We start from the raw sequence: 9,176 nt of genomic DNA, 5'->3' as shown, positions 1-9,176 counted from the left end.
AACAGGGTAACACTCGCTTGCTGCACATTTGGATCACTTCAGCCAAAGGTTTGTTGCTGCATTAATTAGCTTCAGAGAAAACATTGCCTTCACTTAAACTGTTTGAATACCTCTTGTTGAATCATAGGCTTGACTCAAGTGTTATTAATTCAAGAATCAAAATGCCTTTTGTCCATATCAGATAAACGTTGCCATAGCAAGTGTAGCATAAACAGATCTGTTCAAGCCACAACAACCTACAGAAACCCACAAAGGAGGACCAGTTTTGCCTTCACAGAAGCCCTCGTGTTGCATTAAATGCTACCTTCTGGCCTTGTGTACAGCCAGAGAGACCAAGTACTGTACTGATGAATGGACTCAGGGTCCCGCCGAGCCTGGGGAGAAGCCTTTATTGTTGGTGAGTTTTATCAAATTTGAACAGCCAGTGGAACATCTGGCTTTAATACTGATAGAAACTGTAGGATTTTGGCTGTTCTCTGGCCTTGCATATTTTCCATCCTCTGTATCAGCGCCTGTTGTCAGTGATTTGATGAAGTTAAATCGACTGCATTTGATTCTTTGAGCACAAGCAAAATGACAGAACGCATGCTCCCCTTTCTCACCCTTCGGAACATTCAGAGTAAGGTTGAAGTGAGCTGGTTTGGGTCATGAGCCGAAGCATTTAAGGAGGAAAGGGAATGAACACAGAACCTTCCAAAGCCTCATCTCAGATGAGCACCCCTTTTGCTCAACAGAGAAGGTGTCGTTAAGCTGCACAGGTGATGTCACTGAACCAGCACCAACCTTTGCTGGTTTGATTACAGCCAGAAAAAAAAGAATAATAATGGTGAGAGAGAGGCCTATGCCTGAAATGAGTTTGCAGGGTCTTTTGATGTTGGCCTTCCCCAGAGGACCTTGTCAATCTCGCCGCCCCTCTGCTGGTCCAGTTGATGTTGTCTGGCACAACTGCACACCGTGCAGAAAATGACAGGACCCAAGTGAGGATGGAGATTGAATTCACACCTCATCACGTCCCATAAAGGGCAATTTTTCAAGGTCAGCGTTTAGGTGAATTAAAGGAACAGCGTTTGGCAGAGGGCCCTCTGCTCACCCCTCACAGGCCGTCCATCCAGCTGCCGCTCTTTGTGCCGAGGGAGCTCAGACACACACACAGCCCCCGTGCTCTAATGAGCGCATCTGAGCGCTTCCAAGCAGGCTGGTGGGCTTGGGTGCAGACCGTATTCATTCAAAGACGCCCCCATGACGTCTAAGAGGGGAAAATTGAAACAGTGATTGTAAATACAACGGTGACGGGAAAATAGGCTCGGGAAGGACCAAATTATTTTCATCTGGGGGTGAGAGATTTTTCAGCTGTAATTTACCGAAATGTCAACATGGGACCTGTGCACCAAGTGTTCTCTCGGCTGCTGGCTGTTTTCTGATGGGCAGGACTGGCTGCCTTCTGGGAAGGAAACTTTTATGCATTTTGGTCATCAGAGAGTTCTGTAGTGCCAGAGCCCAACCAGGCAGGCAGCTCACCGAGTCCAACTACTTCATCTCATGGATGAGGCCGGGGAAGTCCAGAGAGGTGGAATGAGTTTCCCAATGTCAAGCAGCTGGTTAGAGCCTGATGCTTTCCAAATTCCCAGCTCGGTGCTCTGCTGGTCTCCATACTGCTTCTAAGATGAGGATAAGCAGCACTCCTTGCCATTCCCAATCATGGGCCTGTTCTGGCAGTTTGAAATTCTCTGGTTACGTTCTGTTAAGTCAGTTAAACAATCATTTATTAAATATCTACCATACTCCTGGTACCTTTCTGTATCTCGAGGAATAGGGAAGTACCGATCCACATGGGAGATAGTAATTTAAACGATTTGCCATGATGCAGTGGTACTATTATTATTGTCATTTTATGAAAGAGGAAACCGAGACACAGGGAGGTGCAGAAAAGGGCCACGTGAGCACTAAAAGGCAGGGAGAGGTTTCCGATGGGGACCCAGGAAAGGCTTATGGAAGTGGCCTTAAAGAATGGCTAGGGTTTTGATGGGAAGAGCTAGAAGGAAACAGCATTTCATCTTGAGAAATAGCATGAGGAATATCATGGGTTCTACAGTCCAATGTTATAATAAAGATTTATCTTTGTAAGTGAAAAGCTCAGGTCTATTCTCTCTCTCAGTGTTTCTGCAAGATTTAACCCAAAGAAGTTGAAATTTGTTGTCCCGGAAGTTTTTTCTTATTCTGTATATTGAACTTTTATTTCTCTGCTTTGGAGGAGAAATGTAGCAAACAAACAAACAAACCCCAAAACAAAAAACAACAACAAAGAAACTGTAGCAAAATAAACTTTATGTATATGTATGAAAAACTATGCAATTCCAACACAATAACACAAGAAAACAATCAAAAATAAGTGAGAAAATTAAGACGAGGAAAAGAAAGAATAAAAAAATTGAATGAGGCTGGAGCAGTGAAATAATGAAGAGTAGAACAATGGTTTTTAGGAGGTTTAATTCTGAAGTCTTAGTAACTGTCATTCAAATGAAGCCTTCCTTAGAAGGGAAACAGACAAGAGTGAATGGGACCCTCCTTCCCAGCCTAACCACTCCCCCACCCCAACACACACACACACACACACACACACACACACACACACACACACCCCCAGACTGTCACCCAATGGGGCTGCATGCAACACTTCTGGCTCCCAGACCAGAGTGTGTACTCACTTGTGTGCTTCAGGGACCGTTTTTCCAGTGTTACAACCCTAAGTGTGTTCATTACCTTCTTCCTAACCACACTGGACACACTCATCGTTACCCCACTCCCCCCCTACACCCATCCTCTGTAGTTATTCAACCATGGTTAGTACTGCCGCCATGATTTATTTTCCGTATTCTGGCAAAAAATAGATAGCATTGAAAAGAGTGAATGAATTTATTCCAAAAATAATTGAATACCTTCCATGTGCCCTGTGTCAAGATACAGTTAGGATATTCATATTGTATCAAAGTTTAAAACTAAAGGGGAGTCTAGTTAAGCATTTCTTAAACCTCATAATTCTGCAGTCAAAAATTTGGGGCAGCACCCAGTTGCGGACTGAATATTTGTGTTGCCCCCCCAAATCCATATGTTGAAGCCCTAACCCTGAAACGGACAGTATTAGGTGGTGAGACTTTTGGGAGGTGATTAGGTTTAGATAGGTTAGGAGGATGGAGCCCCCAAGACGGGGTGAGTGCATGTGAGGACACAGCAAGATGACAGGTATCTGCGAGCCAGGAGGAGGACTCTTACCCAAACCCAATCCTGCTGGAACCTTGATCTCAGACTTCCAGCCTCCAGAACTTTGAGAAATATATTTCTGTTGTTTAAGCAAACCCCGTCTACGGCATTTTGTTAAGGCAGCCTGAGCTAAGATACACCCCGTGGTTTTTCACTCTCTCTGAGCTCCATGACTCACATAAAAAATTAAAGATCCCCAGCATCAAAGAGCCTGCTTAAGCTTCTTTAACCCAATATTTCCAAACATATTCTAGAGAAAAACTCCTTTTTTTTTCTCTCCACAGACTACCTTGTATCTCATGAGATCCCAGGATTCTGCAGAATCTGCTAGATGATTATTTATCATTGGACACTTTGATAAATAGAAAGAATAGAGCCTAAAAGTGAGATCCAGACGCTAGAGCTCCATACCCAGCTTGGCTCAGGAACATTTCTTAATGACCTTAGTTCCTTGTCTCTCCCTGTCAGTGCTTCCATCTGAAAATTGGGAGTTTGCTCCTACTCAGCGCTTCATAAAGAAATTTAGGAAATAGCATGCCTTTTATCCATTCATGGAAGAGATGCTTATTATCCCCAGAGGCATCTTATTTTCTTAATTTGGTTTGGGGGAGTGGATATTTAAACGTAATCATTGTAATGATTGTATGATACTCTTCAGGAAAAAAAAAGTAGTTGAGTGTTGTTTGGTATCTATTTGAAAGTGAAATATCTTGGTTATGATTCTTTTCTTTTTTTAATCAATAAGCCAGAGGAAAGGGAAATGGAACTTTATTTAGTTATTGAAATTCCTAATTAAGCTCTTAATGGCAGAAACATCTCAGAATGTTCCAAAGTTTCATCTGGCACAGAGGCAAGTCACTCAGACTCTTTTTCATATCTCAGGTCAAGATATTGGATTGGACACCTCAGGAAAATAAACTTCCTTATGAGGGCTCAAAGGCAGAAAAACATGGAGTAAAGGCGTTGGATTTCCTATGGGAGCTGGGATTTGTGAAAAAACAAAAGTTAGCAAGTTTTGGCGGTTTATCCACCAAAAAGAGTAGACTGAAGTGAAGTACTTTTAAAAAATTAAAAAAGCAGTTTTATGGGTGAGTCAAGTTCCTAGGGCATTCCGTGTTTTATTCAAATGCTGGAAGTTAGAGAAATCGTTCTGATTTCTGTGCCTCCGCAGGGTACCATAATTTAATCTAGCTGGTGGCACCAGACGCTGGTAACCACAGCCAGCCATTATGGGCAGGGGTTCCAAACATATGGCCTGTGCATTGCATCCCCATCCTCTTCCCTCCATGAATTATTTTTATATTGGATGCCAACCTAGAAAATGCATGAATCTTGATGCACGCTGCCAGCCTGTTACCAGCCAGCCCTCCCCCTCCACTCCCCTGCCGTATCGTCGATCCCCTCCCTCTCCTAGGCCAGAATCTTGTGCTGAGCACCAAGAAAGGAGGCACATGAGATGGTGCAGCCTGGTGGCACTAGGGGACTGGCCTTTCTGTCTCTAACTAAAAACCGCCACCCAGGTCTTGCCTGCCCTGGATCTCACCAGCCATTGTGTTTGGTTTCTCCGTGCAGCTCTCCGCTGGGCTGCTGCGAGAGTCGCACAGTGACCTGCAGATCTAAGGGAAAAAACAGATGTCCCAATAAATTTTTGTCAAAACGTAATTACCTCGGGATTAGAAAACCACATGGGGGTGGGGAGGGAAAGGAACAGATGTATTACTTTCAAATATGCAATCATTATTCTGCAGAAGTTTAAATAATCAAGAGATTTACATGACGGCAGTTGAGAGTCCCCCCCCCCCCTTTATTTTGGTCTCCTCCTTTGCTCTGGGCAGTCTGGAAGCTTCTCTTATTCACTTTGCACTAATGCTGCTCTGAGCAGGAGGAGAGCATGTTGCACAAAAGTATCATCCTGAGTGCTTTTTCATAAATAAATCTCAGCAAATATGACAGGCTATCTTTCCCCCAGGAACCTGGCCAAGTCTTTTCTTCCTCTCCAGCCGACAAAATATGATAAACTATGAATTTTCCCAGTAACCATAAAAGATTCGTATTTTCATGATTTGAACTGTTAGGTGCAGGTCAAGGTAGTATATCAAACAGGAATTCTTGTGTGGAAAATCCTTTTTCTGTTTCCTGTATTCACATTTTGTCAAGTGGGAGGGGGTGCTGGGTGCTGATTGAAGATTCATTGCGTTATTTGTTAGCTGGTTGTCATAGGCATCTTAAGGTGAGATGTTAATCTCTTAAGAATTCGCTCATAGGCCTAAGTGAGGGAATTGATTGGGTGGGAAAACTGAAGCCCCAAGGGGCCCAAGGTTCAAGGACCTACCGTTGCTCCAGCTCATTGGATTGTGTTCCCATTGAGTAGAGCACTGGTGAGACTTTGCTAAATTACTGCCCTCCAGCCTGATTGCAAAACAACTGCCCCTGGAGCAGGGGCTGAGAGACCCCTTGGCACTCTTGGATTATGGAAATTCTAGTTATGAATTTAAGACTTTTACCTTTATAGAAAAGGGTTTTGCCTGGTACAATACCATAGTTGGTATTCAGAATAGTTACCAATTATCAAACGTCTACTAATTGCCAAGGTCCCTGCTAAGTGCTTTACATATATACATATATACTCCAGAGGTTTGTAAAGGAGGCATTGTTACCCCAATTTAGAGATGTGGTAATTGAGGCGCAAATAGGTTAAATAACTTGCCACATGAACAAAGCCAGTAAGTGAGAGAATTCTATTTGAATCCATGTATAAATGTCTACACAGACTTCATCTGTCCATTGACTTGTTGTGCCTTGGGAATCTTATAGTTATACTGTATAAAATACAACTGAATATGCTCTGAAAATGGAAATAATAAACCAAAAGGAAAACTCATGCCATGCCATCTTGGCCATGATATATGCATTTTCTGCATGAAGAAGTCATTTGTAATAGAGCTATTATGCTTTCCTTGCTGATAGTAGACTTATTATAAGCTAGACTCAGGCTATCTCATAATTTTAGCCCGTTATAATTGGCCCAGAGTTAGCCACACATATTTAGACATGAAAGAGTTAAAAAGGAAATCCTCAGAAAGGCAGTAAGCAGAGAAGTGTTGATTCCAGCTGCTTCCGGGGGATATCTGATAGAGGGAGTCACTCAGGAAACAACCACAGGGAATGGAATTTTGCAGAATGGGGGTGTCTTCCTGGTAGCCATCAGTCTGAAAGTAGTCTTTTCCCACCTAAATCCAGAGAGGTTTGTAAAACTCCATATTCCACGGCAGCATGGAGAAAGGGACACTTTGCAGAGAGAACTAACAGAAAACTTTGTACCCTGAAATAAGTGACAACTTTGGAGGATCTAGAACGACATGGATTTATAAACTGGCAAGTAGAGGAAGCCACAATAGTTGCAGTTGGAGTGGTTAAGAACTCCGAAATTGGTTAATAGCCCTTAGTTCAAGAAAGGATGAGTCCAACATGAGACATTGACAAAGACAAGGTCGTTCAAAGGGCAATGCGCATCTAGTAAGATGAAAAAAGGAGAGAGCCTAGGACCGTACTGGGACACAGACTTTCTGCCAACTGACAAAGACTTTCCTTGACCAAACTTGAGTCAGATTCCTCTGAGTCCTCTTTTTGACTAAGCCTTGACCTTGGGCCTGTCCTTGACCTGCTTAGTCCAACTGTAGCAAGAATCCTGGTGAATCAGTTTATCAAAAATCCCCCACCCTTGGTATCTGAGCATCCTGATATCTGATCAAGTTCCTCGTCTCCCACCCTGGATATTTTATCAGCCTAGCATGTCTTCAGCAAGAATCCTGTTCAGTTTACCTTGCATGAATCCCCCTAGCTTAGATGTTTCCTTTTGATAATTTTCCATCCACTGACCCCCCCTTGCTCCTTGGCTATAAATCTCCACCTGCCCTTGTTGTATATTGAGTTCCATCTCTCTCTCCTGCTGTGAGACCCCCATTGCAGTAGTCCCTCTTGAATAAAGTCTTCCTTAGTGTCTTTAACAAGTGTCTAAATAATAAGTTAGGCCTCTGGAATTATAAGTTGCATAGGGAAATGGAAAACGAAAAGCATTCAGAAAACTCAACACGTGTAAAATTTGCCTCCATCCAAACATTATTTAACACCAGTGTGTTTCACGTCAATCTTTGGATTGGTCAGTCTCTTGTAGCATCCAGCAGTAAAATGCAAAATACAATGTAAATTGATTACAATGTTAAAAAAAACTTTGCAAATGGTGTGGGATTTCATGAAAATGATGTTGGAGAATCATTCTAATCACAGCATTGGAGCATCAGGCAGCTTTAGATGAGTTAACATTTGAAGAATAGAAAATCAGCAAGGAGGATGAGATAACAGGTATGTTGGAAGACGATGACTTACATTCAAAGGGTTAAGAGGAGCCCTTAGAAAAATTGATGAAGCTGCTTGATATTTTTCTATTAATGACTCTTCTTATGATCATTTCATTAAACTCAAATGTGAAGGGAAGGATTCTATAACAAGCATCTATTCAATTTTTTCAAAAAGTGATACCTCTAAACTCCAATACTTGATCTTTTCTTTGTTTTAAGAATTAACAGATTATAACCTAAACTGAGACAAACTTGTCCTCATAATTTTAAATTTCAGTCAAGTCCTTGTTTTAAGTCTATTTGGTGTAAGCTTATTTTCCACTACAAATTATCCTCACACAATGAGACATTCACATATATTTTAGTTAACTGGATATGGTTCATTCTTTACTGTGGCATCAGCTCTTATCAATTAATCCTTTCTATTGCTTTTATGAAGTCATAAATTAAAGTAATTCCTTCAAGTGTTGTTAAGAAGGACCTGAACAAGAATTTAAATTGACTACTTATAGGCTTGAGACATTTCTAGGGAATTCAGAGAAAAAAGATAAAGAGATGAAAGCAATTAAAATGGGCATATAAAGATACAGAAGACTTCTAAGATGATTCAGCAAAGGACTCTCTCTATTTCTAAAGCTGAGAGCACAGCAAATGGAAAAGGAAAAGTATTCATAAATGTAATAAAAGAAAATTTCCTTGAAAGGGCATCCAGTTCATCAAGAGAAATTTGTTGTTACGTATAACAGTCAATATGAAGACAATGGATAAATGTTTGTCATGGTCAGAGGGAAAGAATCTTATCAAGCTAGATGCTGTTGTCCAAATATAAAGATTACTCCAGTCTTCCTCAGAGATGGACAAATGCAGCAGATACGGCACCTGTAAGTCCTTCTTGAAAAAAGTAATTGATAGCAAAATTGCTCCAAACAAGATGAATCAAAATGAAGAAGTTAGAAATAGACAGGCTGCAGTGAAAACAGATGGTAAATACATTTAAATATGAAACCAAGATGAGACAACCAAGAGAATAGCAGTGGCAGAAAGGAATATGGAAGTCATAAATGCTAACCTAGTAAAAAGAACAAAAGGAACAAGAATTGGACAGTAGAAGTATGGGAGATGAGGGGAAGAGTAGTAATAAAAATCGCTTCTGGTTTCAAAGCAGAGTCAATGATATTGTCTAACTTTTTAATAGTTCTAATTACCTCTTTTATCTTAGACGACTCTACTAGCAATTAATATTTCTGGTGGCGAAGAAGTAACCTGATGATCTGTAGTTTCTTTGGTTTTTATTTCACTCTGTATGTTTAGAATAATGCTAACAGATGGTCCACTTCCTCTCCTATTGAGAACTACTATCCAGTACATGAGGACATCAAACAACGCTCCAGGGCCTGGTCCACCGAGAGGAACATCACAGGTCAGAGAGAGATCCAACTCCAGTTCACACTGGTTAATGCTCCCAAATGTTTAGTTACAGAAGATTCAGTGGAAGCTCAACTATATCCTGCCCACTGCTTTTCTCTACAGTTGCTTAACCGACATTTAATGAAGTTCAAT

At 41.3% G+C, this 9,176-nt stretch overlaps 1 long non-coding RNA gene across 1 annotated transcript in view; it reads left to right on the top strand.

Annotated features, from left to right (window-relative positions):
* The first annotated feature begins 253 nt into the window (after window positions 1-253).
* Window positions 254-9,176, top strand: part of LOC123280192 (uncharacterized) — a 92,170-nt gene continuing 83,247 nt past the window's right edge. Inside the window, exon 1 of the long non-coding RNA XR_011497419.1 lies at window positions 254-397. This is a non-coding gene — a long non-coding RNA (uncharacterized lncRNA). The remainder of the gene's footprint in view (window positions 398-9,176) is intronic.

This window comes from Equus asinus, chromosome 23 (assembly GCF_041296235.1).
Source record: "Equus asinus isolate D_3611 breed Donkey chromosome 23, EquAss-T2T_v2, whole genome shotgun sequence".
In the NCBI taxonomy this organism is placed as follows: Eukaryota; Metazoa; Chordata; class Mammalia; order Perissodactyla; family Equidae; genus Equus; species Equus asinus.
This window is presented reverse-complemented; position numbering and strand designations above follow the sequence as displayed.